Below are 26,478 nucleotides of genomic sequence, written 5' to 3'. Positions count from 1 at the left end.
TCCCAGGCAGAAGATGATGCGCTCTTCCTCCAACCGTCGTGTTGCTATGGTCTGGCGATGGAGGAGTCCAAGGACCTGCATGTCCTTGGTGGAGTGGGAGGGGGAGTTGAAGTGTTGGGCTACGGGGTGGTTGGGTTGGTTGGTCCGGGTGTCCCAGAGGTGTCCTCTGAAACGTTCCGCAAGTAGGTAGCCTGTCTCCCCAATATAGAGGAGGCCACATCGGGTGCAGCGGATGCAGTAAATGATGTGTGTGGAGGTGCAGGTGAATTTGTGACGGATATGGAAGGATCCCTTGGGGCCTTGGAGGGAGGTAAGGGGGGAGGTGTGGACACAAGTTTTGCATTTCTTGCGGTTGCAGGGGAAGGTGCCGGGAGTGGAGGTTGGGTTGGTGGGGGGTGTGGACCTGACGAGGGAGTCACGGAGGGAATGGTCTTTTCGGAACACTGATAGGGGAGGGGAGGGAAATACATCCCTGGTGGTGGGGTCCGTTTGGAGGTGGCGGAAATGACGGCTGATGATACGCTGGACATGGAGGTTGGTGGGGTGGTAGGTGAGGACCAGTGGGGTTCTGTCCTGGTGGTGGTTGGAAGGGCAGGGCTCAAGGGTGGAGGAGTGGGAAGTGGAAGAGATGCGGTGGAGGGTATCGTCGACTACGTCTGGGGGGAAATTGCGGTCCTTGAAGAAGGAAGCCATCTGGGTGGTACGGTTTTGGAACTGGTCCTCCTGGGACCAGATGCGGCGGAGACAAAGGAATTGGGAATATGGGATGGCGTTTTTACAGGGGGCAGGGTGGGAGGAGGTGTAGTCTAGGTAGTTGTGGGAATCGGTTGGTTTATAGTAAATGTCCGTGTTGATTCGGTCACCCGAGATAGAAATGGAAAGGTCTAGGAAGGGGAGGGAGGAGTCTGAGACAGTCCAGGTGAATTTGAGGTCGGGGTGGAAGGTGTTGGTAAAGTGAATGAACTGTTCAACCTCCTTGTGGGACCACGAGGCAGCGCCGATACAGTCATCGATGTAGCGGAGGAAAAGGTGGGGTTGGGGCCAGTGTAGCTACGGAAGATGGACTGTTCCACATATCCTACGAAGAGGTCGGCATAGCTGGGGCCCATGAGGGTGCCCATGGCTACTGCTTTGGTTTGGAGGAAGTGGGAGGATTGGAAAGAGAAGTTGTTCAGAGTGAGGACCAGTTCAGTCAGTCGAAGGAGGGTGTCAGTGGAAGGGTACTGGTTGGAACGGCGGGAAAGGAAGAAGCGGAGGGCTTTGAGTCCTTCGTGATGGGGGATGGAGGTGTACAGGGACTGGATGTCCATGGTGAAGATGTTGGAATGTAAGAACAAGTCAAACCCATTGAAGTACACCCAATCAGGATAAGGATTTCAATTTCTGCTTAATCATATACCATTACTGCAGAGAAAGAGACCACTGTGCTGACCCCATGAGAGAACTTTCCAATTAGCCCTCCTGCTCTTTCTGTTTCGCTCTGCAAGGTTTAGCCTTTCAAAATATCTAATTTCCTTATATCAGTTACCCCAGTCTGCCCCCTGCCACCGTTTTGGACAATTGCATTTCTGATGAAAACAACTCATTGCATAAATCTTTTCCATCCTGTTGCCTGTGGATCTTTTACTACTTATCAAAAAATTCTGCCTTTAGTATAGAGTCTGCTGCCTTTAATCTTGGCTACTCCACCACCCTCGCCATTGATAAATTGTTTGGTTTTTGTACAATATCATTGATTCATTTGAGGATCTGGTTTACAAAGTGGATTAAGTCAGCTTCCAAATTGGAAACACCTTGTACTCATACCATCCTACTGGTCCTATACATCTTCAGCTAAAGCTGCTTGTTCAGATTTGTTTATGCAGCTGAGGCAGTGGCTGGATAGGGGAACAGCCTCTCATTGTCACATAATCTCCAGGATCTCAGATTCCAAGTTAGATTAGATTAGAATAGATTCCCTACAGTATGGAAACAGGCCCTTTGGCCCAACAAGTCCACACCAACCCTTTGAAGAGTAACCCACCCAGACCCATTCCCCAACCCTATATATACCCCTGACTAATGCACCGAACACTATGGGCAAATTACCATGGCCAATTCACCTGACCTGCACATCTTTGGATTGTAGAAGGAAACCAGAACACCCAGAGGACGGGAGAGAATGTGCAAACTCCACACAGACAGTCGCCTGAGGTGGGAATTGAACGCGGGTCCCTGGCACTGTGAGGCAGCAGTGCTAACCACTGAGCCACTGTGCCCACCCCTTAACGCTCTCTTATAGAGAGTTTATCTTTTTTGTTCGTTCATGGGATATTGGCATCACTGGCTGGACCTGCATTCACTGTCCATCCCGAATTGCCCACAGGGTAAATGACACAGGTCTGGAGTCACATGTAGACTATACTGGGTAAGGATGGTAGTTTCCTTCCCCAAAGGACATTAGCGTACCGGATGAGTTTCATTTAACAATGGTCGTTGCTAGACTCTTAATTCCATAATGTTATTAAATTCAAATTCCACCATCTGCCGTGGCAGAAATTTGAACCCAGGTCCTCAGAACCTGACCCTGGTCTTTGGATTAATAGTCTAGCAACAACACCACTATAGTTCATCACTTCCCCTAAATAAGCCTTACAATGGTGGCCATCATGTTGTCATAGATATGAACTTGACATGGTTTGAAGTTATCTCGTGTCTGGAGCTAGGTCACACAACAGTTCATCTCAATAACATTTGATTCCTTGCCTCAGTGCCACATACCTTAAATGGCTGCCTTTAGATTTTGGGCTTTCTACATCTGACATGTGCTACAGACAAATCTTGTTGATCCCAGGCCCAGTTGAAACAATCCCTCCTTATGGGAGAGATTATACTGTAGACGTTTCACGTTTGGCTTCACACCTGTTAGTAAATAGATTAGATTACTAACAGTGTGGAAACTTTGGCCCAACAAGTCCACACCAACCCGCCGAAGTGCAACCCACCCATACATTTTACCCCTTCGCCTAACACTATGGGCAATGTAGCGTGGTCAATTCACCTGACCTGCACATTTTTGGACTGTGGGAGGAAACCCACGCAGACACTGGGAGAATGTGCAAACTCCACACAGTCAGGCGTCTGAGGCAGGAATTGAACCCGGGTCTCTGGCGCTATGAGGCAGCAGTGCTAACCACTGTGCCACCCACTAATGATACCTTACCGCTAAGATGATAAGCATTTGAAGCCATTAGTCTGAGCTGGGCCCAAAGGCACAAGGTCAAATCACAATGCTCCGGCCTATTGCACATACAGACCCACTAACACTGGAAAATGTGCCCTCTTCTTACCTTCTTCATTTCCAGCAAATAGACGTCACTGAAATCTCTGACCTCTTCACCATGCAGTGTATCTTTGTGTTGCTGGATGAAATCCTGAATAACAGCATCAATTTCTGCCTGGACTTTGAACAGCCTCTGATGAGGCCCAGGGATATAGCCAATGATTGGAGCAACGTCATAAATCTAGTAGAAAACACCAGAGAATTAGCACCTGTGATTCTGATTCTCCAATACAGTCAGTCACGAGACGTGCGAGTCTTCTCGCAGGCCAATATCCCCAGTTTGGAGGCACTGGTCAGTCACAACCAACTGTATTGGGCAGCTATCACAAGGCCCACACAAATTGGAGGTGTAGTGGACAGCGAAGAAGGTTACTTCAGATTACAACGGGATCTTGATCAAATGGGCCAATGGGCTGAGAAGTGGCAGATGGAGTTTAATTCAGATAAATGCGAGGTGCTGCACTTTAAGATAGCAAATCTTAGCAGGATTTATACACTTAGTATAAGGTCTAGGGTGTGTTGCTGAACAAAGAGACCTTGGAGTGCAGGTTCATAGCTCCTTGAAAGTGCAGTCGCAGGTAGATAGGATAGTGAAGAAGGTGTTTGGTATGCTTTCCTTTATTGGTCAGAGTATTGAGTACAGGAGTTGGGAGGTCATGCTGCGGCTGTACAGGGCATTGGTTAGGCCACTGTTGGAATGTTGCATGCAATTCTGGTCTCCTTCCTATCAGAAGGATGTTGTGAAACTTGAAAGAGTTCAGAAAAGATTTACAAGGATGTTGCCAGGGTTGGAGAATTTGAGCTATAGGGAGAGGCTGAACAGGCTGGGGCTGTTTTCCCTGGAACGTCGGAGGCTGAGGGGTGACCTTATAGAGGTTTATTAAGTCATGAGGGGCATGGATAGGATAAGTAGATAAAGTCTCTTCCCTGGGGTGGAGGGGTCTAGAACTAGAGGGCATAGGTTTAGGGTGAGAGGGGAAAGATATGAAAAAGATCTAAGGAGCAACATTTTCACACAGACTTTGGTACGTGTATGGAATGAGCTGCCAGAGGAAGTGGTGGAGGCTGGTACAATTGCAACATTTAAAAGGCATCTGGATGGGCATATGAATAGGAAGGTTTTGGAGGGATATAGAGTGGGTGCTAGCAGGGGTGTGACTAGATTGGGTTGGGATATCTGGTCAGCATGGACGAGTTGGACCGAAGGGTCTGTTTCCATACTGTACATCTCTATGACTCTATGACAAGACTCTCTAAACAAGTGCTCTATTCTGAGCTCTACAATGGCAACTGATTGCTGGGAGGAGTGTTGCAGACTGGTGCATTCCAAGGTCCAGGACTATGCGCTGAGGGACGCACTGAATTTTGGGGCAGTGCTGCCAAGGGGAAAGACAACTGTCTGAGGTGTTACTGCCAAAGTACAATGGGGGTCCATTCAGTTCTCAGATCCTCTTGGTGTCTCTAATATAGTCTAGGACAGGGAATAAATGCCTTGGGTTCGTGTGCAACTTCTGGGAAAGCCAAATTCTGATGTTTGCTTGTTCTTCATGTGCAAATGCTGCACAAAACTGCTTCAGTGACTGTGTATGCATGGAAAGGGTTTTTTTTATGAATGAAGTATATTATTGAAATTCAAAAAAACCGCAATTACTGGGAGGACACCACGGAGAGGGAGTAAATCCCTTTTGACACCTGAAGGAGTGCCAAAGAAGAAAGAAAGAGGTGAGGAGCTCCAGTCACATGGATAGATTTAAGAAGCTGGAGCTGTTCTCTTTAGAGAAGAAAATTGAATCAGACTTTGATGCTTGCATCCAAAATCATGGAGATAGGCAAAAGATGTTCCTGTTAGAGTCACAGAGACGGAAACAGACCCTTCAGTCCAACCCGTCCATGCCGATCAGACATCCTAATCTAATATAGTCCCATTTGCCAGCGCTTGGCCCATATCCCGCCACACCCTTCCTATTCAAATACCCATCCAGATGTCTCTTAAATGTTATAATTGTACCAGCCTCCACCACTTCCTCTGGCAGCTCATTCCACACATGCACCACCCTCTGTGTGAAAACGTTGCCCCTTAGGTCCCTTCTAACTTTTTCCCCTCTTGCCCTCAACCTATGCCCACTTAGCATTTATTGCAAAACGACTAGATTATAAAAGTGCTGTTACAATTATATAATGCATCGGTGAGACCAGAGCTGGAATGTTGCGTCCTGTTTTGGTCTCCTTACTTGAGGAAGGATGTGGTTGGCGCTGGAGGCAGTTCGGAGGAGGGTCACCAGGTTGACTCCAGGGCTGAAAGGGCTGTCGTATGAGGAGCAGTTGTATTCACTGACTGAGATATATAAAATGCTGAAGTGATAAGGTAGAGGTGGAACAGACGTTTCCCCTTGTGGGACAGTTTCGAACGAGAGGTCACAGATATAGGGTGAGAGGAGGTAGGTTTTAGACTGAGATGAAGAGAAGCTACTTCTCCCAGAGGGTTGTGAATCTGTGGAACCCACTGCTACAGAGTGCAGTGGAGGCAGAATCAATCAGCAGATTCAAGATATATTTGGATGAAAAGCAGAGTAAAGGGCTATGGGGAGTTGAAACCAGGATAGGATGGGCCATGATCACGTTAAATGGTGCAGGGGACTCAAAGGGTTGAATTGCATTCTCTTGCTCCAAGTTCCTTTGTTGATGGAAGGGTTCAGAACGGTGGGCACGAACTTATTGTGACTGACAAAGGAACCAAAAGTAAGGCAAAGCAAAATAGTTCGAGTGCAATGAGTGCTTACAGATCAAGAACGTGCTGCGTAAAAATGTGGTGGGGGCAGGTATAATTATGGATTTCCAGAGATATTTGGATTATTGTTTAAACAGAAAATAAACGAAAGGATACAGGGAAAAGGCAAGGTCATGGGATTAGCTGAGTCGCTCTGGCACAGATGTGATGGGCCGAATGGTATCTTACCGTGTAATGGGCTTTCTATGATTTCAAGATTCTATTTAATTGTCTGAACAGATTGAAGGAGCTGAATATGTTTAAGCTGTCCCAATGTAGCAGTTTTTATCAACCGAATATTTGACACCAATATTTCTATGTCAGTAAGGAGGGTTTCCAATCCCGAAGCAAAGAGAGTTTATTTTAATTTTACCTGAGCCCATTTACTTATCTGCATTTTCATGCTCTCATCGATCAAGTGTGTGAGTCGTGTGAATGTCTGGTCTTCATAATGAAAACGCTTCCCAAGGACAACAGAGCAAATCACATTGGACATGGCGCTTGTGATTATAGAATAGGGATTAAAGGGTTGACCTGTGTAAAATGAGAAAAGAGTTTTGTGAAGGTGACAGTGCCAAGCAGTTCTCCACAAGTCAGACTTGCAATCCAATCAGGCTTGGGACCTGAGTGGTAACAAAAGTGTCCCTGGATACCGATATCATTGGAACGGTCTATGTTCCATCAGGTCATGCTGCTCAACGGGTTAATGTTGGAGATCGCATCAAGTTCCACCCAATCTGGATTGAGTAAGACAGAAGATGTCAGGATCCTGTCAGGTAGAGGGGTGGTCGAAACAGCAACCAATTGATTTCAGCAAACTTTGTTTTAACCGGCTCCTTAACAGCCTGTATTCTTTATACATTGGCAAAACAATTATATACATCAAATACCGTGATCCACCATGATATCTGAATATTTAGGCTGTAAATAATCTATGACAGTGATGTGCAAACTCTCCTGCATTACATGGGAGAAACTGAAGACTGCAGATGCTGAAGATCAGAGTCGAGAGTGTGGTGCTAGAAAAGCACAGCTGGTCAGGCAGCATCCGAGGAGCAGGAGAGTCGACGTTTCGAGCTTAGGCCTTTCATCAGGAATGAGACCTCATGCCGAAGGAAGGGCTTATGCCTGAAACATCGACTCTCCTGCTCCTCAGATGCTGCCTGGCCAGCTGTGCTTTTCCAGCACAACACTCCCACGCATGCATTAGGTTCCTATTACCCTATATCTAATCTAATCTAATCTATATACTCAAGTAATAGGAATGTAATGCTGGGGCAAGAATGTGGTGCTTGAAAAGCACAGCCAGTCAGGCAGCATCGAGGAGCAGGAGAATTGACATTTTGTCGAATAATAGTCAAATTGTTTTGACGACATTTTAAGGTTAAAGTTAGGAGTTGACTGTTACATGGATACTACTTTTACTGGCTGAAATTCATGCCCGTCAAAATTCATACAGTTTCATTAGCGAAAGCCCAATTAATCTCTAAACAAATTTTTAAAAATGGGTGATGGCAATTCTAAAAACCCGTTCAGAGCACGATGGCTGGCAGACTGACTCATCAATGAGGATCTGTTATCTGTGAAGAACTAGGGTTGACGTTTACATGAGTTATATGGGAAATTCCAGATACGAGAACAATTGTTACATGAGTATATATGGTAATTACTGTGTGTTGTTACACTGATTTTAAGAGGTGTGTTGATGTTTTTACTTGGATTTTATGAGGCATGTTGATGTCTCGAAGTTTCTCGTGGTCAGCGTTTGCTGCGGTCATGTGGATTATCTGGAATATTTGATCAACCAGAACATACTGGTCTCAATGGGTGCCAGTTAATAAAACATTTGCTGTAATTTAAAGTTTTCTTCATTTCTACATGGGTTAGCCTTGACTAGGCCAGCACTTATTGCCCATCGCAAGATACCTCTCAAACCAAGTGACTTGCTAAGCAATTGTAAAGGGCTGTGAAAAGTCTATGCTATGGGTTTGGGGTCAAATGTAGGCCAGGCCACATAAGGATGGCTGATTCCCTTCCCTAAGGGATCTGAGTGAACCAGTTGGGTTTTTTGAGACCAGATTTCCATTGATTCAAAGTTCACCATTTGCCATGGTGGGATTTGAAGACACATCTCTGAAACACTAGCCTGGGTACTTAGATTGCTAGGATAGTCATAACATCAATACACCAGCACATCCCCTTATAACTGATTGTGCAGCAAACTATGTCTTGTTTAAGACCACAGCCTCTTCTTAATAAGACTCACAGCGTTCCTTTACCATAGTGAAGCAGGTAGGACCCTTGGACCCAGTGAAGAATAGAGGGCGGTGGCATGAAACTACCCCAACCAGAAGCTGGTCAAAACTGACATGGAGTCATAGAGATGTACAGCACAGAAACAGACCCTTCAGTCCAACTCGTCCATGCCGACCAGATATCCTTAATTATTCTAGTCCCATTTGCTAGCACTTGGCCCAATCATTAGGGCATCATGTGACAGTCTACCATTTCCAAAGTGCAGCAATGGGCAAGGAATGGGTAAACCTACTGCCCAGTGCAGCCTTGCCTCTTTCGGTTGAATTTGGAACACATTTACAGGCTGGGCCAAATGATGTCAGTATTCATTAGGGAACTAGAACTATCTGATGCACAACAGTGCACAGCCATTGCAGGGACATTTGAGGGCTTTGGTTATTTGGTGAAAAGGGTCATTACATGGGATAGTTTGTGCTTGAGTTGAGTGTGGTATTTTACTTTGATTACATTGCTATTGACCCTTCCTTCCAACACTCTCATGGTTGGGGCAGGCCCCATCATGGACGCCGCCCGTCTTTGCACTGATGTCAGAAAGGCAGCTCCAATCTCCTGAAGATGCCTCATGGCGCCAGGGACCCAGGTTCGATTCCACCCTTGGGTGGCTATCCGTGTGGGGTTTGCACATTCTCCCCGTGTCTGCGTGGGTTTCCTTCGGTTGCTCCGGTTTCCTTCCACAATCCAAAGTTGTGCAGGTTAGGTGGATTGGCCGTGGGAAATTGCCCAGTGTCCAGGGATGTGCAGGCTAGATGGAGAATTTTCTCCAGCAGTGTATTTTCGGTCCAATGATAAAGGAAGCTAAACCTACCTCTCGTGAATGGTTATAGGGAATAAGGTTAGAGGGGGATGAGTCTGGGTGGAATGCTCTTCAGAGGGTCAGTGCAGACTCAATAGGCTGAATGGCCTGCTTTCACACTTTAGGGATTCTACAATTCTATGCCTGACACCCTCCTAATAGAGTCGAGAGAGTGTGGTGCTGGAAAAGCACAGCACCCGAGAAGCAGGAGAATCGACATTTCGGGCATCAGAAATGTTGATGATGAAGGGCTTATGCCCGAAACATCAACTCTCCTGCTCCTCGGATGCTGCCTGACCTGCTGTGCTTTTCCAGCACCACACTCTTGACTCTGATCTCCAGCATCTGCAGTCCTCACTTTTTTCCACATCCTCCTAATCGTTCTGATGAGCGCAAGATGAAAAAGCTTTGGCGACATGACTTTATTTTTTAAACAATATTCAACTTCTGGACTGCTGAGCCATGTTCTGTGGGAAATGAAAAACAAATGCAACATTATTTGCTCAATATGTTTTGTTGCCTGAGTTGCTTGTGACTATCTCCTGGTTATTAACAGCCTTGAAGCCTGGAGGACAATCTTGAAAGTTTGGAAACAAGCTCGCTTTAAAACAATGCAGAGAGGATACACAGACCTTACCAGTTTCTGCTTTAAAGACTTCAGTCAAATATCAGGCCTCCTCCAGAATTCTCTCCTCAAAGGCAATTTTGCCTAAGCCAAAGTTTCGGAAAACAGTCAGCATAAATCTACGTTGCTGTTTCCAAGATCTTCCATAGGGCACCATGATGATGCCTAACGGAAAAAAGGGTATAAATAATTACAACTGGCATCATCTCTCAGAGGATGAGAAAGGTAAAAGCACCGTTTTGACCCAAAGTTGAAGTATAGATCAAGGAATAGGAGAAACAAAAACAGAGATTGCTGGAAAAGCTCAGCGGGACAGGCAGCATCTATACAGAGAAATCGGAGCCAATGTTTCTGGTCGAGTGGAGAGGCCATTTGACCCAAAACGTTAACTCTCTGATTTGCAGTATCGACAGTTCTTTCGGTTTTTATTTGATATAATTTTTCAGTCTTCCTTTGACGTATGAGTCGTGCCTGATGACTGGAGAACTGTAAACTTTACGCCCAAGATCAAAAAACATAGAACATAGAATAATACAGCGCAGAACAGGCCCTTCGGCCCTTGATGTTGCACCAACCTGTGGATTATTCTCAGCTCGTCCCCCCTACACTATCCCATCATCATCCATGTGCTTATCCAAGGATTGTTTAAATCTCCCTAATGTGGCTGAGTTGACTACATTAGCAGATAGGGCATTCCACGCCCTTACCACTCTCTGTGTAAAGAACCTGCCTCTGACATCTGTCTTAAATCTATCACCCCTCGATTTGTAGTTATGCTCCCTCGAACACGCTGACGTCATCATCTTGGGAAAAAGACTGTCACTGTCTACCCTATCTAATCCTCTGGTCATCTTGTATGTCTCTATCAAATCCCCTCTTAGCCTTCTTCTTGCCAATGAGAACAGGTTCAAGTCTCTCAGCCTTTCCTCATAAGACCTTCCCTCCAGACCAGGCAGCATCCTGGTAAATCTCCTCTGCACCTTTTCCAATGCTTCCACATCCTTCCCGAAATATGGCGACTGGAACTGTCTGCAGATGTAAGGATCATCTAAATAAAACCTACACACCAGTCAAGTTAATTGTAGTGACTAAGGAAATTCTAGAAACAATAATCTCGGACAAAATTAATGGTCACACAGACAAATATGGGTTAACTATGGATTCTTAAGGGAAAATCATGTTTAACTAAAACTATGTCCAGCTGGTAGAGTTTTTGATGAGCTACCAGAGAGGGCAATGGTATTAATGTAGTATACATGGACTTCTCGAACACAGTTGATGCAGTGTCACACAACAAACATGTAGGGAAAGTGTTAGCTTGTGGGATAGAAGGGGCAGTGGTAACATTGATGTAAAATTGGCTGAGTGATAGGAAACAGAAGAGTAATCAGAATAGATGCTCTTGGCCTTAGTTAGGTTTGTAATGGAGTTTGGGCATCAGTATTGTAGTCCTTACTCTTCCTGATATCTAAGAATGATCTGGCCCTTGGGGAACAGAGCACCACTTCAAAACTGACAGATGATACGAAACTTGAACCAAGAGGAGGACACTGCAGAATAGGACGTAGATAAGTTGGTGAAGTGATAGATGAAATTCGATGTGGAGAATTGTGAGGTCATGCAGGTTTAGATTAGATTACTTACAATGTGGAAACAGGCCCTTCGGCCCAACAAGTCCACACCGACCCTCCAAAGAGCAATCCACCCAGACCCATTCCCCTACATTTATCCTTTTACCTAACACTATGGGTAATTTAGCACAGCCAGTTCACCTAACTTGCATATGTTTGGACTGTGGGAGGAAGCCAGAGCACCCAGAGGAAACCCACGCAGACACGGGGAGAATGTGCAAACTCCACACAGTCGCCAGAGGGTGGAATTGAACCTGGGTCTCTGGCGCTGTGAGGCAGCGGGTGCTAACCACTGTGCCACTGTGCCGCCAAGCCACCCTAAATAAGGGTTGATAAGAAGAACATGGAGAGACAGTGTAAACAAAAGGGTACACCTCTAGAAGGGGTGCAGGAGCAGACAGAGCTGCTTGAAGTGTGCTTAAATCATTGAAATTGGCAGGACAAGTTTAGTGAAGAGCTAAGAGTAGGGGGTGGCACAGTGACTCAGTGGTTAGCACTGCTGCTTCAGAGAACTAGGGACCTGGGTTCGACTCCATCCTCAGGCGACTGTCAGTGTGGGGTCTGCATATTCTCCCTGTGTCTGTGTAGGTTTCTGATGGGTGATCCAGTTTCCTCCCGCACTGCAAAGGTATAGGTTAGGTGGAATGGCCATGCTAAATTACCCCATGGTACACAGGGTTGTGCAGGTTAGATGGAATGGCTGTGCTAAATTACCCCATGATACACAGGGTTGTGCCGGTCAGGTAGAATGGCCGTGCTAAATTACCCCATGGTGCACAGGGTTGTGCAGGTTAGGTGGAATGGCCAAATAAATAGAGGGCTATAGGGATAGGGTAGGGCAATGGTTTGCTCTTTGGAGGGTTGGTGTGAACTTTATAATCTAAACAGCCTGCTCCCACACTGTGGGGATTCTATCATTCTAAGAAAGTGTACAGTAACCTTGGCTTCATTAGTACTGGTTTAACTGATCTCGTTATAACAATAGGTTGAAGAAGTTGGGACTGTTCCTTTAAAGAAGTGAAGGGGAAAGGGAATCTGGTTGCAGTGTTCAAAATCGCGATCTGTCTCTCTGGATCTCTGCTGTTTCCAACTTTTAACGATTGAGAAAGTAACCAGTTCCATTCTAGTTAGACTCAAAGTGGTAGACTTCATATTTACCAACAGTGAAATCCATTGGTGACATCCACCAATATCTCTGTGATTTTGTACCTTGCTGTAAAAAGGTTAACAGGTTGTTACCAATTTCCAGGGCATTGCAGGAAAATGAAATAAACTGATTTTATAAAATGAATACCTTGACCTTTCGTCAATTCTTCCATTGGCCGTCCAGCAAGTTCTCGACCGTGTTGGACGAGAGCCTCTTGAGTGGTCTGGTACCCGTTGAGGACAAGATTGGAATCCATAACGCACTGCATGTAAAAATGTCTCCGTACTTCTTAAAAAGCTGTGTGTGGAGAAGGGAGGGGAAGGAGCCTGTAAAAGATTACTTGCATTTCTGTCAGACTTGCCCGAAGTTGCTGGATAAGCAGTTTGAAATCAAATGTTGCATAATGACCTAACCTTTAGACATATCTAAAGTTGTAGAGAATTATGCAGCACAGTCGCACACAATGTGGTTTCAGTGAGTCGGGACTCTCAAAAGTCTTCAAAAGATAACTTAGAGCTGGGAAGCAATCCCACCTGAAATGGCAAGTCTCGGTATTTCCGAGTCCAGATTCTAACCAGTCAACAGGACCCCCAACACAGCAGCTTTTGAGTCTCTGACCGTTCGGAGGTCGAGTTTTCTACAACACTCACACCATCTCCCCTCCCTCCCCAACAACCCAGTCCCTGATGAATTCCTGCCGCTCAGTCTTTGAACCCGGTTTTGAGTTGAGCTCCGCCAGGACTTCATTCACAGAAAGATGAGGCGCCTGATTCCTCAGGAAGACATTTCCAGCGGGTGACCACATAGACGGGCCCTGGGTTGGGGGAGACCACTCGGCTTCCTGGTTTTAATCAGAAAGGACACCATTAGAGACACAGCCCGGAAAATCAACAGAGTTTGCAGATTGAAAAGCCGGAGCCAGCGAAAAAGATCTGTCTCCAACAAGAATTTCACACTGTCCATCCTCCAGGGTTTGTTTTTATTTCAAAATATACTTTATTCATGTAAATAAATCTCTGGTACTTGTACAATTTTCCATGTTGTTCATAGTTATATACATTGCATGTCTTAACATTACAAAGAACAAATTTAATTAATCAAATTCACAGTTATCCTATTAACAGTTACCTTTATTAACTATCCAGTCTCTTGGTATTTGGCTGTGGCTTCAGCGGAACCCACCTACTGAGTGGGTCCCCTGTTATATGAAAGCAAATGAAACTTCTTTAACCCCCAGTTTATGGAGTTACCATTGTCCATTTGATTGTCCTATCTCTGGGGTAGCTTGTCTACATCCCCAAGGTAAGCACGAACTGCTGGACCTTCGCTGGGCTGAGGTAGCTATCCAGCTCCTTACTGGGGTCATTTACCCGCTCTGGTGTCATTGAGCCAAGGCAAGGGTCCTCACTGTCCAGTTCTGTGTCTGACAATGGGACTGTCAGAGGATCACAGCTCTCGGTTGCCTGTAGTTGTGGGGCAGTGGGTACCCCCTGGTTCTCACTGGGTGGAGGGTGGACTTCGGGGGGTCCGTTGTTTCCTGGTTGGGAGGAAATGCCCTCCTCTTTACCAACGGCGCTCTGTCTCTTCTGTTCATCCTCCAGGGTTCACAGATGTCCCGGCACTGACTGTCCTGTAGAGGGGTTTGGAGCTGAACCGTGCTCAATAGATTTATTCCTGCTTTTTATGCCCAAGGCGCTTTCTGTAACCGGACAAGTTCAGAGTTCACTTTGTTTTCCAAACTGAGGAATTGTTTGCGTGGTCGAGTTTGCCCAGATATTTTAAAGGGGAACTCGCTCGGGCTGTTGCTTGTAATGTATTTGTGCCAAAAAAGAAGGCTTGTGTGGTTCCTCAAGCTGCTCTCTCTCTCTCTCACCACGATTCAGGGTGTGACTATAAAATCCAACTGGTTTTGTAGATTCTCTACAGTGTGGAAGAGAGGTCACACTGGCCTTTCGGCCCATCGATGTCTCCGAGAAACATCCCACCCAGCCCTCTACCCTTTAATCCAACATTTCCCATGGTTAATACACCCAGGCAGCACATCTTTGGATACGATGAACAACTTAGCATGGCAATAGAATCCCTACAGTGTAGAAACAGGCCATTCGGCCCAACAGGTCCACACATCCCACCCACTCCATCCCCCATCCCTGTAACCCTGCATATCCTGTGGCTAACCCACATAAGTTACACACTCCTGGACGCAATGGCCAATCCACCCTAACCTGTACATCTTGGGGCTGTGGGGGGAAACCGGAGCACACAGAGTAACTCACACAGACACGGGGAGAATGTGCAAACTCCACACAGTTGTCTGAAGCTGGAATCGAACCTGGGTCCCTGGTGCTGTGAGGTGATAGCGCTAACCACTATGCCCCCCCGCCCCCCCACCTTCTATTTAAAACCTCAGAGCAAACTTGGGCAGCAATGCCAACTCTGCCACTGACAAGTGGCAAGTAACTTTCCCACCACACAAATGCCAGGCTATGACCATCATGTGTAAAAGGCAATCTAGTCACAGCCCCTTGGCATTCAATGACGTTATCACTGAATCCCCCACTATCAACAGCCTGGGGTTTGCCATTGATGAGAATCTCAACTGGACCCACCACATAAACACAGTGACTACAGGAGCAGGTCAGAGGCTAGGGATACTGCCGCGAGTAACTCATGTCCTTAGCACATTTGCCTTCATTATTTGGTCCTTCGAGTACAGGAGTTGGGACGTCAGGTTGAATTTGTACATGATATTGTTGAGGCCTCTTCTGGAGTACTGTGTCCAGTTCTGGTCGCCCTGTTATAGGAAGGATATTATTAAGCTGGAGAGGGCTCAGTCGATACCCGCCCCCACGCCTAACCCCGCCCCCACTCCCAGCTCCAGCCCCACACCAGGTCCTAGCTCCCAGCCCTGCCGTGTTTTCACACCATCCCTCCAGACTTCCCCCTCTCTGAGGATGAAAGATCAGTCCTCAGCAGAGGCCTCACCTTCATTCCCCTATGCTCTCGGATTAACGAGTTCAACACGCGGCAAGACATCAAATAATTCTTCCGCCGCCTTCACCTCCGTGCCTACTTCTTCAACCAGGATTCTTGCCCACCCTGTGACGACCCCTTCTCCTGCCTCCAATACACCCCATCCACCTGGACACCCCGTGCTGGCCTCTTACCTGTCCTCGACCTCTTCATAGCCAACTGCCGCCCCGACATTAACTGCCTCAACCTCTCCACCCCTCTCACCCACTCCAATCTCTCACCCTTGGAACGTGCAGCCCTCCACTCCCTCCGTTCCAACCCCAACCTCACTATCAAACCGGCAGACAAGGGAGGCGCGGTGGTAGTTTGGCGGACCGACCTTTACACCGCTGAGGCTAAACACCAGCTCGCGGACACCCCCTTGACCATGACCCCACCTTCCACCACCAAACCATCATCTCCCAGACCTTCCATAACCTCATATCCTCAGGGGATCTCCCATCCACCGCCTCCAACCTCATAGTCCCACAACCCCGCACCGCCCATTTCTACCTCCTGCACAAAATCCACAAACGACCCATTGTCTTAGCCTGCTCCTGCCTCACCGAACTCATCTCTGCATACCTCGACATGGTCCTGTCCCCCTTAGTCCAAGAACTCCCCACCTACATTCAGGACACCGCCCACGCCCTCCACCTCCTCCATGATTTTCGCTTCCCCGATCCCCAACGCCTTATCTTCACCATGGACATCCAGTCCCTGTACACCTCCATCCCCCATCATGAAGGCCTCAAAGCCCTCTGCTTCTTCCTTTCCCGCCGTTCCAACCAGTACCCTTCCACCGACATCCTCCTTCAACTGACTGAACTGGTCCTCACCCTGAACAACTTCTCTTTCCAATCCTCCCACTTCCTCCAAACCAAAGGAGTAGCCATGGGCACCCGCATGGGCCCCAGCTATGCCTGCCTCTTCGTAGGTTATGTGGAACAGTCCATCTTCCGCGGCTACACTGGCACCTTTCCCTCCGCTTCATCGATGACTGTATCGCTGCTGCCTCATGCTCCCACGAGGAGGTTGAACCTCTCCATTTCTGTCCCGGGCGACCGAATCTACACGGACATTCACTATAAATCAACCGACTCCCACAGCTACCTAGATTACACCTCCTCCCACCCTGCCCCCTCTAAAAACGACATCCCATGTTCCCAATTCCTTCATCTCCGCCGCATCTGCTCCCAGGAGGACCAGTTCCAATACCGAACAACCCAGATGGCCTCCTTCTTCAAAGACCACAATTTCCCCCCAGACGTGATCGACGATGTTCTCCACCGCATCTCCTCCACTTCCCGCTCCTCCACCCTTGAGCCCCTCCCCTCCAATCACCACCAGGACAGAACCCCATTGGTCCTCACCTACCACCCCACCAACCTCCATATACATCGTATCATCCGTCGTCATTTCCACCACCTCCAAACGGACCCCACCACCAGGGATATATTTCCCTCCCCTCCCCTATCAGCGTTCCGAAAAGACCACTCCCTCCGTGACTCCCTCGTCAGGTCCACACCCCCCACCAACCCAACCTCCACTCCCGGCACCTTCCCCTGCAACCGCAAGAAATGCAAAACCTGCGCCCACACCTCGCCCCTTACTTCCCTCCAAGGCCCCAAGGGATCCTTCCATATCCGTCACAAATTCACCTGCACCTTCACACACATCATTTACGGCATCCGCTGCACCCGATGTGGCCTCCTCTATATTGGGGAGACAGGCCGCCTACTTGCGGAATGTTTCAGAGAACACCTCTGGGACACCCGGACCAACCAACCCAACCACCCTGTGGCTCAACACTTCAACTCCCCCTCCCACTCCACCAAGGACATGCAGGTCCTTGGCCTCCTCCATCACCAGACCATGGCAACACGACGGTTGGAGGAAGAGTGCCTCATCTTCCGCCTGGGAACCCTCCAACCACAAGGGATGAACTCAGATTTCTCCAGGTTCCTCATTTCCCCTCCCCCCACCTTGTCTCAGTCAAATCCCTCGAACTCAGCACCACCTTCCTAACCTGCAATCTTCTTCCTGACCTCTCCGCCCCCACCCCCACTCCGGCCTATCACTCTCACCTTATCACCTTCACCTTAACCTCCTTCCACCTATCGCATTTCCAACGCCCCTCCCCCAAGTCCCTCCTCCCTACCTTTTATCTTACCCTGCTTGGCACACTTTCCTCATTCCTGAAGAAGGGCTCATGCCCGAAACGTTGATTCTCCTGCTCCTTGGATGCTGCCTGACCTGCTGCGCTTTTCCAGCAACACATTTTCAGCTCAGACGAGACTTACCAGGATGTTGCCAGCAATGGAAGGTTTGAGTTATAAAGAAATAATAATAGGCTGGGACTTTTTCACTGGAGCGGAGTAGGTTGAAAGCTGACCTTATAGAGATTTACAAAATCACAAGAGGTATAGATAGGGCTAATGGCAGGTATCTTTTTGCCTCGGGTGGGGGATTTCAAGACTAGGGGGCACATTTTTAAGGTGAGAGGAGAGAGATTTAAAAAAGAAATAAGGGGCAAATTTTTTTTCCACAGAGGGTGGTTCATGTGTGGAAGGAATGTCGTGAGGAAGTGTTGGATGCAGGTACAATTACAATGTTTAAAAGACACTTGGATAAGCACATGAATAGGAAAGGTTTGAATGAATATAAGCCAAGTACAGGCAGTTTGGGATTATGTTCGACATGGACTGGTTGGACCGAAGGGTGTGTGTCTGTGCTGGATGAATCAATGATTCAGGATTCACTCAGATCCATTTTAGAACCACAAATTGTTTGTTTATGCAACCTGCTCTGTTGTGGTCAGGATATGGAGTAGACCATTTAAAACTGAGATGAGAGAAATGTCTTCACTAAGAGAATAGGGAACCTGTAGAACTGTCTACCATATAGCACCGTGGAGGGCAAGTCACTGAATATATTTTAGAAATGAATAGATTTCTCTTCTCCCCTACATTTACCCATGACTAATCCACCTAACACAATGGGCAATTTAGCACGGCCAATTCACCCTAACCTGTACATCTTTGGATTGTGGGAGGAAACCAGAGCACCCGGAGGAAACCCACGCAGGCACAGGGAGAATGTGCAAACTCCACACAGACAGTCGCCCGAGGGTGGAATTGAACTGGGGTCCCTGGCGCCGTGAGGCAGCAGTGGTAACCACTGAGCCACTGTGTGTACCTCACAAGTTCACACAATGAAGTAGTTGACGTGCCTAACTGTACTACCATTGCAGACTTAGTTAGTGACCATGATATAGCTCGTGACACACATGAACACAGCAATGCCATGTGAAACCGTGAGCTTTGTTGTACAAGGGGAGTTCAAGATAGAATCAGCAACAAACCTCCTACTGCAGGGGATAAGCTCGTCCCAAAACCCGAGTGGCTTCTTGAAACGGAGTGAGACTGCTCAATGAGCTCACGTTGTTTGAAGACATGCAGAATCGGAGCTGTTATTTTGAAAATGCAATGTAAATTGCATCAAGTCCGTTGATGAAATCTCGATGTTGCTAAGGTGAACGAATAATCCAGTGATGCAGACAAGTGGCTAACCTCACGGTAGTGAGTAAGTCACTCCCTAGTCCCTGTTTGAAATGCCACAGAACGGTCATATCACACTCAAAATGTTAACTCTGTTTCTGTCTCAGCCAGACCTGCTGAGTTTCTCCAGTGCTTTCTGTCTTTAATTTTTGTAAAATTTCTTGGAAATGCCAGAACAAGGTGTTCACTAAGTTACTATGTACAGTATTACATAGAGTTACATATAAAGTACAGACCATACTGGATGAAACTGGTGTAGTAAGGATTTTAGATTTCATAGAATCCTTACAGTGTGGAAACAGGCCATTTGGCCCATCAAGTTCACACCAACCCCCCCAAAGAGCATCCCACCCAGACCCATCTCCCTACCCTTTTTCCTGTAACCCTACATTTCTCATGGCTGATCTACTTAACTGGACATTATGGGTAATTTAGCACGGCCAATCCACCTAACCCACACATCTTTGGACTGTGGGAGGAAACCGGAGCACCCGGAGGAAACCCACGCAGACACAGGGAGAATGTGCAAACTCCACACAGACAGTTGCCTGAGGGTGATATTGAATCTGGGTCCCTGGCTAACCACTGAGCCACCTCGCCACACTAAGACAACCACTTACACTGAAGAGAGACAGTTGACTACTTGTAAATAATATTGAGATAATTTACTCAGGGTATTAAAAGTAAAAGGATTCATATATGAAGCATTTATTAATTAGACTGAGAGTTGGACCCTATAGACTCTAACCCAGTGGAGGGTAGTTCATGATGCCAGAGGACAGATTTTTTGAATGCGTTGTTGTCAGTTGTTTTGTTTATTCATTTACTTGATGCCAGCATTTGTTGCATGTCCCCAGCTGTCCTTGAGAAGGTGGAAGGTTTCTGCCTTCTTGAACCTAAGTTTCCTGCTGTCCCACTGCAGTGTTAGGGAAACTCTCTCCTGCATTTGTCTCCAAAACGTCTGTCGCCTAGTGATGTCTGCCCCCTGTCTGCCAGCACTTGTTAGCACAAGGTAAAAACAATGACTGCAGATGCTGAAAACCAAATACTGGATTAGTGGTGCTGGAAGAGCACAGCAGTTCAGGCAGCATCCAACGAGCAGCGAAATCAACGTTTCGGGCAAAAGCCCTTCATCAGGAATAAAGGCAGTGAGCCTGAAGCATGGAGAGATAAGCTAGAGGAGGGTGGGGGTGGGGAGAGAGTAGCATAGACACTTCAATTTTAGGTCCTGGGTAGTTTATATTGTGTCAATTTCTTGCTTGGACCCTTCAGTCCAATGGATACAAGATGGTGTCAAAATGGTCGTCTCCTTCTCTGTCCATCTCCCAGCATGAGGATAGCTTTATAGTTTATTTCATTCTGAGGACACTTTCTAAACACTTGCAGTAGCGATAGGGGTGCACGGGGGATCATGCTATCGATTTGGAATTTCAACATGGAAACCTAAACCAAGAGACCTTGACATTTCTGGGAAAGACTTTTGAATTGTTTCTGCCTTCACAGAGAGAAAACCAGTGCTTCAGTGAATTTCAAACGCTCTGTAGAATGCAGAAATATCAGTTTACGAATGGCCCAAACCTTGTACAATCCCCACTCTGCATTCCACATTATCTCACCTTGTCAGAATATTATAGGATCAATTTCCCTCTTATGCTGATACAAACTTGGGAATAACAGTGTAATAAAACACGCACAACACAAACTCAGATTGAATCACTCCAATTTCTAAATCTCTTGCAGTAAAATACTCTACTTCATTATGAAATACTTCAACACAAATTTCTTCCTGGCAAAAGTGGGGTACTGCAGATGCTGGAGGTTAGAGTCAAGATTAGTGTAGTGCTGGAAAAGCACAGCGGGTCAGACAGCATCCGAGGAGCAGGAAAATCAACGTTCCTGATGAAGGGCTTTTGCCCGAAACGTCGATCTTCCTGCTCCTCAGATGCTGCCTGACCTGTTGTGCTTTTCCAGCACCACACAAATTTCTTCCTGAAAATGTGAAGCAAGTGATTACAACCTCACTTTGGTTGTAGCTTCCTATAACAGACCTTCACTCAAGTCGATACACTAACATTCTTTAATAATCCCTGTTGAGCTAGTATTCCAGGTCAGGCCAAATTGTTTCGCTGACAGTGGCATAACGTTTGGTGTATGTCTTCAGTCAACATGGCCAACCACAGGCTGACTAGTTTGAGAAAGCCTTCCTCAGCACTGTCTTTAATCCTCATTCTCCTTTAGTAATGTCCAATCAAGTAAATTCTGCCACAACATTTGAGGGTGATTTAATGGGTTACAATTCTCGGCCAAGAGGTTGACTGACTTCCAGATGGAAGTGTTTGCCAAAGACCACGGTAGGATGATAAGTATCTGTCATGTTAGGCTTAAAAATGATACTTCCAAACCAGATTGTTGAGGGCTAGTCACTTAGGATCAATTGGACGTGGTAATAAACAATTGTAACAAATACATGGGATACAGGCTTAGTGTAAAAGATTCCAACCTCAGGTGACTGTCTGTGTGGAGTTTGCATGTTCTCCCCGTGTCTGCATGGTTTCCGGGTGCTCCGGTTTCCTCCTACATTCCAAAGATGTGCAGGTCAGGTGAATTGGCCATGCTAAATTGCCCATAGTGTTAGGTGCATTAGTCAGAGGGAAATGGGTCTGGTTGAGGTACTCTTCAGAGGGTCAGTGTGGACTGGTTGGGCTGAAGGGCCTGTTTCCACATGGTAGGGAATCTAATCAAAATCTAATCAAATGCAGCCTGAACGAGTTGGAAGGTATGTGCAATGCCCATGACTGTGCTTAGGAACTGGTTATTGTGCAAAGACACAGAAACCTAGGACTATGCTTTTACAAAGAAATGTTTAGGCAAACTATCCTGAGATGGTAATACAGTAGATAATTATCAGATTCAGATTCATATTAATACTGGGGACATTTCCCACCTTTCACCATTGGAATGGGGGTCAGGACACCGGGGCTGTGGAATTTCAGCCTCAGAGTGATTGGATTTGATTTATTACTGCCACCTGTGCTGAGGTACAGTAAAAAGTGTTATCTTATATACGTTATAGACAGAGCAGACTATACGAGTGCATCAGGGTAACAGAACAGAGTGCAGGATACAGTGTTACAGCTGCTGAGAAGGTGCAGACACATTAACATTAAAGAGGACCATTCAAAAATCTGATTATAGCGAGGAAGAAGCTGTTCTTGAATCGTATGTGTCTTCATACTTTTATAACTTTTATATGGAAGTGGGTGGAAGAGAGTATAGCCAGAATGGTAGGAGTCTTTAATTATGTTGGTTGCCTTCCTGAGGCAGTGGGAAGTGTAGATGGAGTCAACGGATGGAAGGCTGGTTTGTGTGATGGACTGGGCTGTGTTCACAGCTCTCTGGAGGTTCTTACAGTCTTGGGAAAAGCAGTTGCTGTACCACACCGTGATGCATCTGGATCGAATGCTTTCTACGGTGCATCTATAAACATTTGTGAGACTCTTTATGGATTTTATGAGTGGCGTTCACACGATCAGGGACATGGACCTTCACTATCAGTTCTGTAGAAACTGAGTTAGAGCTCTGATTGCCAGAAGGTAGAAGACAGTGAAGACCCATGTGTTGAGTATGTCTAGAGTAGTTTACACAACAAACTCACACATTAGTTTGCATATAGAGTTATAGAGTCATACAGCACGGCAACAGACCTTTTGGTCCAACCTGACCATGCTAAACATAGTCCCAAACTGAACTACCCGCCCCTGGCCCATATCCCTCCAAACTTTTCCTATTCATGTCTTTATCTAAGTGCCTTTTAAATGTTGTAACTGTGCCCTTATCCACCACTTCCTCTGGAAGTTCATTCCACACATAAACCACTCTCCATGTAAAAAAATTTGCCCCGTGCCTTTTTTATATCTCTCTCTTCTCATCTTAAAAGTCGCGGAGTCATGAAATCCTCTAAAGTAGATTAAGCTAATAAATTCGTGTTCTCTCAAAGCGCACATTTATTCCTGTAATCATTTTGATCATTAGGCACTTCCAGACCAATAACTGTTATCCCACTGTTGGGGGATGTCTCAAAACCTTATTGCTCCTTCTTTTGGACAAATGCCTTCTTTAATTAGAACGTTATTGCACTTTGTGATGGTGTCATGATACCTTGTCTTCAGTTCAACAATCAGAAACTAGTTGTTTCTTTACAGGTTCTGCACTTGGTTGACATGGTCAACATGGAATTGAAAGCCCTTACTATTGTAAAATGTCTTTGTGTTCTTTTCTCTCTCTTGTGTTGACACAGTCTGTGTCATGCCGCTTAAACATAGACTCAAAAAACAATGGAACAAAACCACATCAGCTGATGATGGTTGTTAATCCAGCTCTGAGTTCTGTCTTCAGGTTGATTAAATTTTCAACTCCAAAATTCTCCAAATTATTTTTGTGATTTATGCTTACCTCTGGTCTGCAACAATCAGCACTTTTACGACACGATGTGGGTGTACTGAATGCTCCTCCCTGTATTCACTATAAACCTGTTGCACTTAAATCGTTTTAAGATACCATTGCACCTCCCAGGTTTAATATTATGTCTCTTCAATCCAAGTTCAGGATTATATCTTTTTATTAATTTATTCACATGCTATGGACACCCCTGCATTTACAACTCATCCTTCATTGCCCTTGATACACAACCCCTGTGCAGTTAGGGAGGGAGCTCCATGGCTTTGACCCACTGAGAGTGAAGGAGCAATGATACAGCATGAAGTCAGGTCGCTGGGTAGATTGGTCAGGAACTTTCAGGCAGTGCCTGTCCCACGTGCCTACTGTTGTTTCCCTTCTAGGTATCAGAACTCAAGGGTCTAGAAGATTCTGACAAACGAACCTTGCTGAGTTGCTGCGGTGCGTCTTGTAGAAGGCACCAACGTCTGCCACTCATGGAAGAAATGGAGGTTTGGGATGTCAATCAGGCAGCTGCCTTCGTTCAGTCAGATGGGGTGTTTTCCTCCACACAGACCCATTCCATCCTGTATCTCCCATGGCTGACCCAACCCAGCCTGCACATCCCTGAACAATATAGGGCAATTTTGGCATGGCCAATCCACCCAAGCTGCACATCTTTAGACAGTGGGATGAAACCGAAGCAAATCCGCACAGACACGGGGAGGACGTGCAAACTCTACACAGATAGTTGCCTGAAGGCGGATTCAAACCCAGGTCTCTGGTGCTGTGAGGCAGCAGTGCTAACTACTGAGCCACCCAGGCCACCCCTTATTGGACGGGTTTTATCAAAATTGCCTCTCAGTGATGTTGACTTTACCTTGGGGAAGGATTCAGCTGCAGATAACATGTGGCCTTTCAATGCTCCCACAAAATCCCTTGACATTGTTAATGATGAGGACGTGTCGGCGAGACCAATCGACTTGGAGAAACATGTGCCCATTTCTGGGTTTGTGATCCTTCTCTTGTCACTCAAAAATGATGGACTGGCTTTGGGGAGTCAGGGGATGAGTCACTCACTGCAGGATTCCTAGCCTCTCATCTGCTGTCATTGAATCCTGGGAGTAGGCCATTCAGCCCATCGCAAACCTTCAAAATAATCCCACCAACCCATTTAACCTGTAACCTTGCATTTCCTACGGCCAATCCAACTAGCCTGCACATTCTCTGTGACACAACAGGCAATTTAGCATGGCCAATCCACCTGACCTGTCATTCCTGATGAAGGGCGTCTGCCCAAAATGTTGATTTTCCTGCTCCTCTGATGCTGCCTGACCTGCTATGCTTTTCCAGCACCACTCTAATCTTGGCTGCATATCTTTGGACTGTGGGAAGAAACTGGAGCATCCGGAGGAAACCCACGCAGACACAGGGAGAATGTGCAAACTCCACACAGACAGTCATCCAAGTCAGGAATCAAACCCGGTTCCCTGGTGCTGTGAGGTAACAGTGCTAGCCACTGTGCTGCCTCGTAGAAACTGGAACACCCGGAGGAAACCCACGCAGACACGGGGAGAATGTGCAAACTCCACACAGATACTTGCCCGAGGCAGAATCGAACCCATGTCCCTGGCGCTGCGAGGTAACAATGCTAGCCACTGAGCCACCCTCATAAAATAGGAAAGGTTTAGACAGATTTGGGTCAAATGCAGGCAAGTGGGACGTTGCTTGTGAAACTTGGTTGGCATACACAAGTTGGACCGAAGAGTAGATTTGTGGGTTGTATGACTCTATGGAAGGTTGGGAGATATCAGGTTAATGGTTATCCATGTTTTAAAATATTTAGCATGGTTTTGCTCTTTTCTTAGTGAATACCAGCCATGCTACGTTTAGTTGTACGCTTACAGGAAGGATACATTTGCAAGCTAAGGTATTTTGACCTCTGTTGGAAGGATTCCAAATTTAAGACTAAAAATATTTGTCTCAGTATTTATGGCTCATATGGGTAATGGTTGGTTGAAGTACTGTTTTAATCCTGATGGTGGTGATGTTGAACCATTAAAACTGGCGTCTGGCTTCACTGAAGGAACATTATTGATCTCAAGCAGCCGCACATAAAGAAGAATAACTGGATAATTGCAATTAGTGCTGCCTTTGTGTGGAATTTCTGACCTCAATAATTGTGTGCTCATCATTTTCAATGCGACTACTTGCGCTGATGTGGCACCTTGAATGTAGCGAAGATGTCACAGGAACGCGAATGAGCAAAAGGTGGCCACGAAGAGACATGAGGACGGGTTTGCTCAAAGAGGGACGCTTTAAGAGGGATTTGAAGAAGAAAGATGCAGAGGGGTTTAAGGGAGAGAAGGATCACAAACCCAGAGATGGGCGCATGTTTCTCTAAGTCGATTGGTCTCACAGACACGTCCTCATCATTAACAACTTCAAGGGATTTTGTGGGAGCATTGAAAGGCCACATGTTATCTGCAGCTGAATCTTTCCCCAAGATAAAGTCAACATCATTGAGAGGCGATTTTGATGATACCCCTCCAATAAGGGGTGGCCTGGGTGGCTCAGTAGTTAGCACTGCTGCCTCACAGCACCAGAGAGCTGGGTTTGAATCCGCCTTCAGGCAACTATCTGTGTAGAGTTTGCACGTTCTCCCTGTGTCTGTGCGGATTTGCTCCGGTTTCCTCCCACAGTCCAAAGATGTGCAGGTTGGGTGGACTGGCCATACTAAATTGCCCCATAGTTTTCAGGGATGTGCAGACTGGGTTGGGTCAGCCGTGCGAGATACAGGATGGAGTGGGTCTGTGTGGGATACTCTTCAGAGGGTCAGTGCAAACTAGATAGGCTGAGTGGCCTGCTTCT

The 26,478-nt window shown here is 46.6% G+C and overlaps 1 pseudogene; it reads right to left on the bottom strand.

The window, feature by feature from the left end:
- Nucleotides 1–26,478, bottom strand: part of LOC140489034 (cytochrome P450 2J2-like) — a 42,893-nt pseudogene that overhangs the window by 6,876 nt on the left and 9,539 nt on the right.

The sequence above is a fragment of the Chiloscyllium punctatum genome, chromosome 18 (genome assembly GCF_047496795.1).
Source record: "Chiloscyllium punctatum isolate Juve2018m chromosome 18, sChiPun1.3, whole genome shotgun sequence".
Taxonomy (NCBI): Eukaryota; Metazoa; Chordata; class Chondrichthyes; order Orectolobiformes; family Hemiscylliidae; genus Chiloscyllium; species Chiloscyllium punctatum.
Note: the sequence above shows the minus strand (reverse complement) of the source record. Positions and strands in the feature narration are given on the sequence as shown.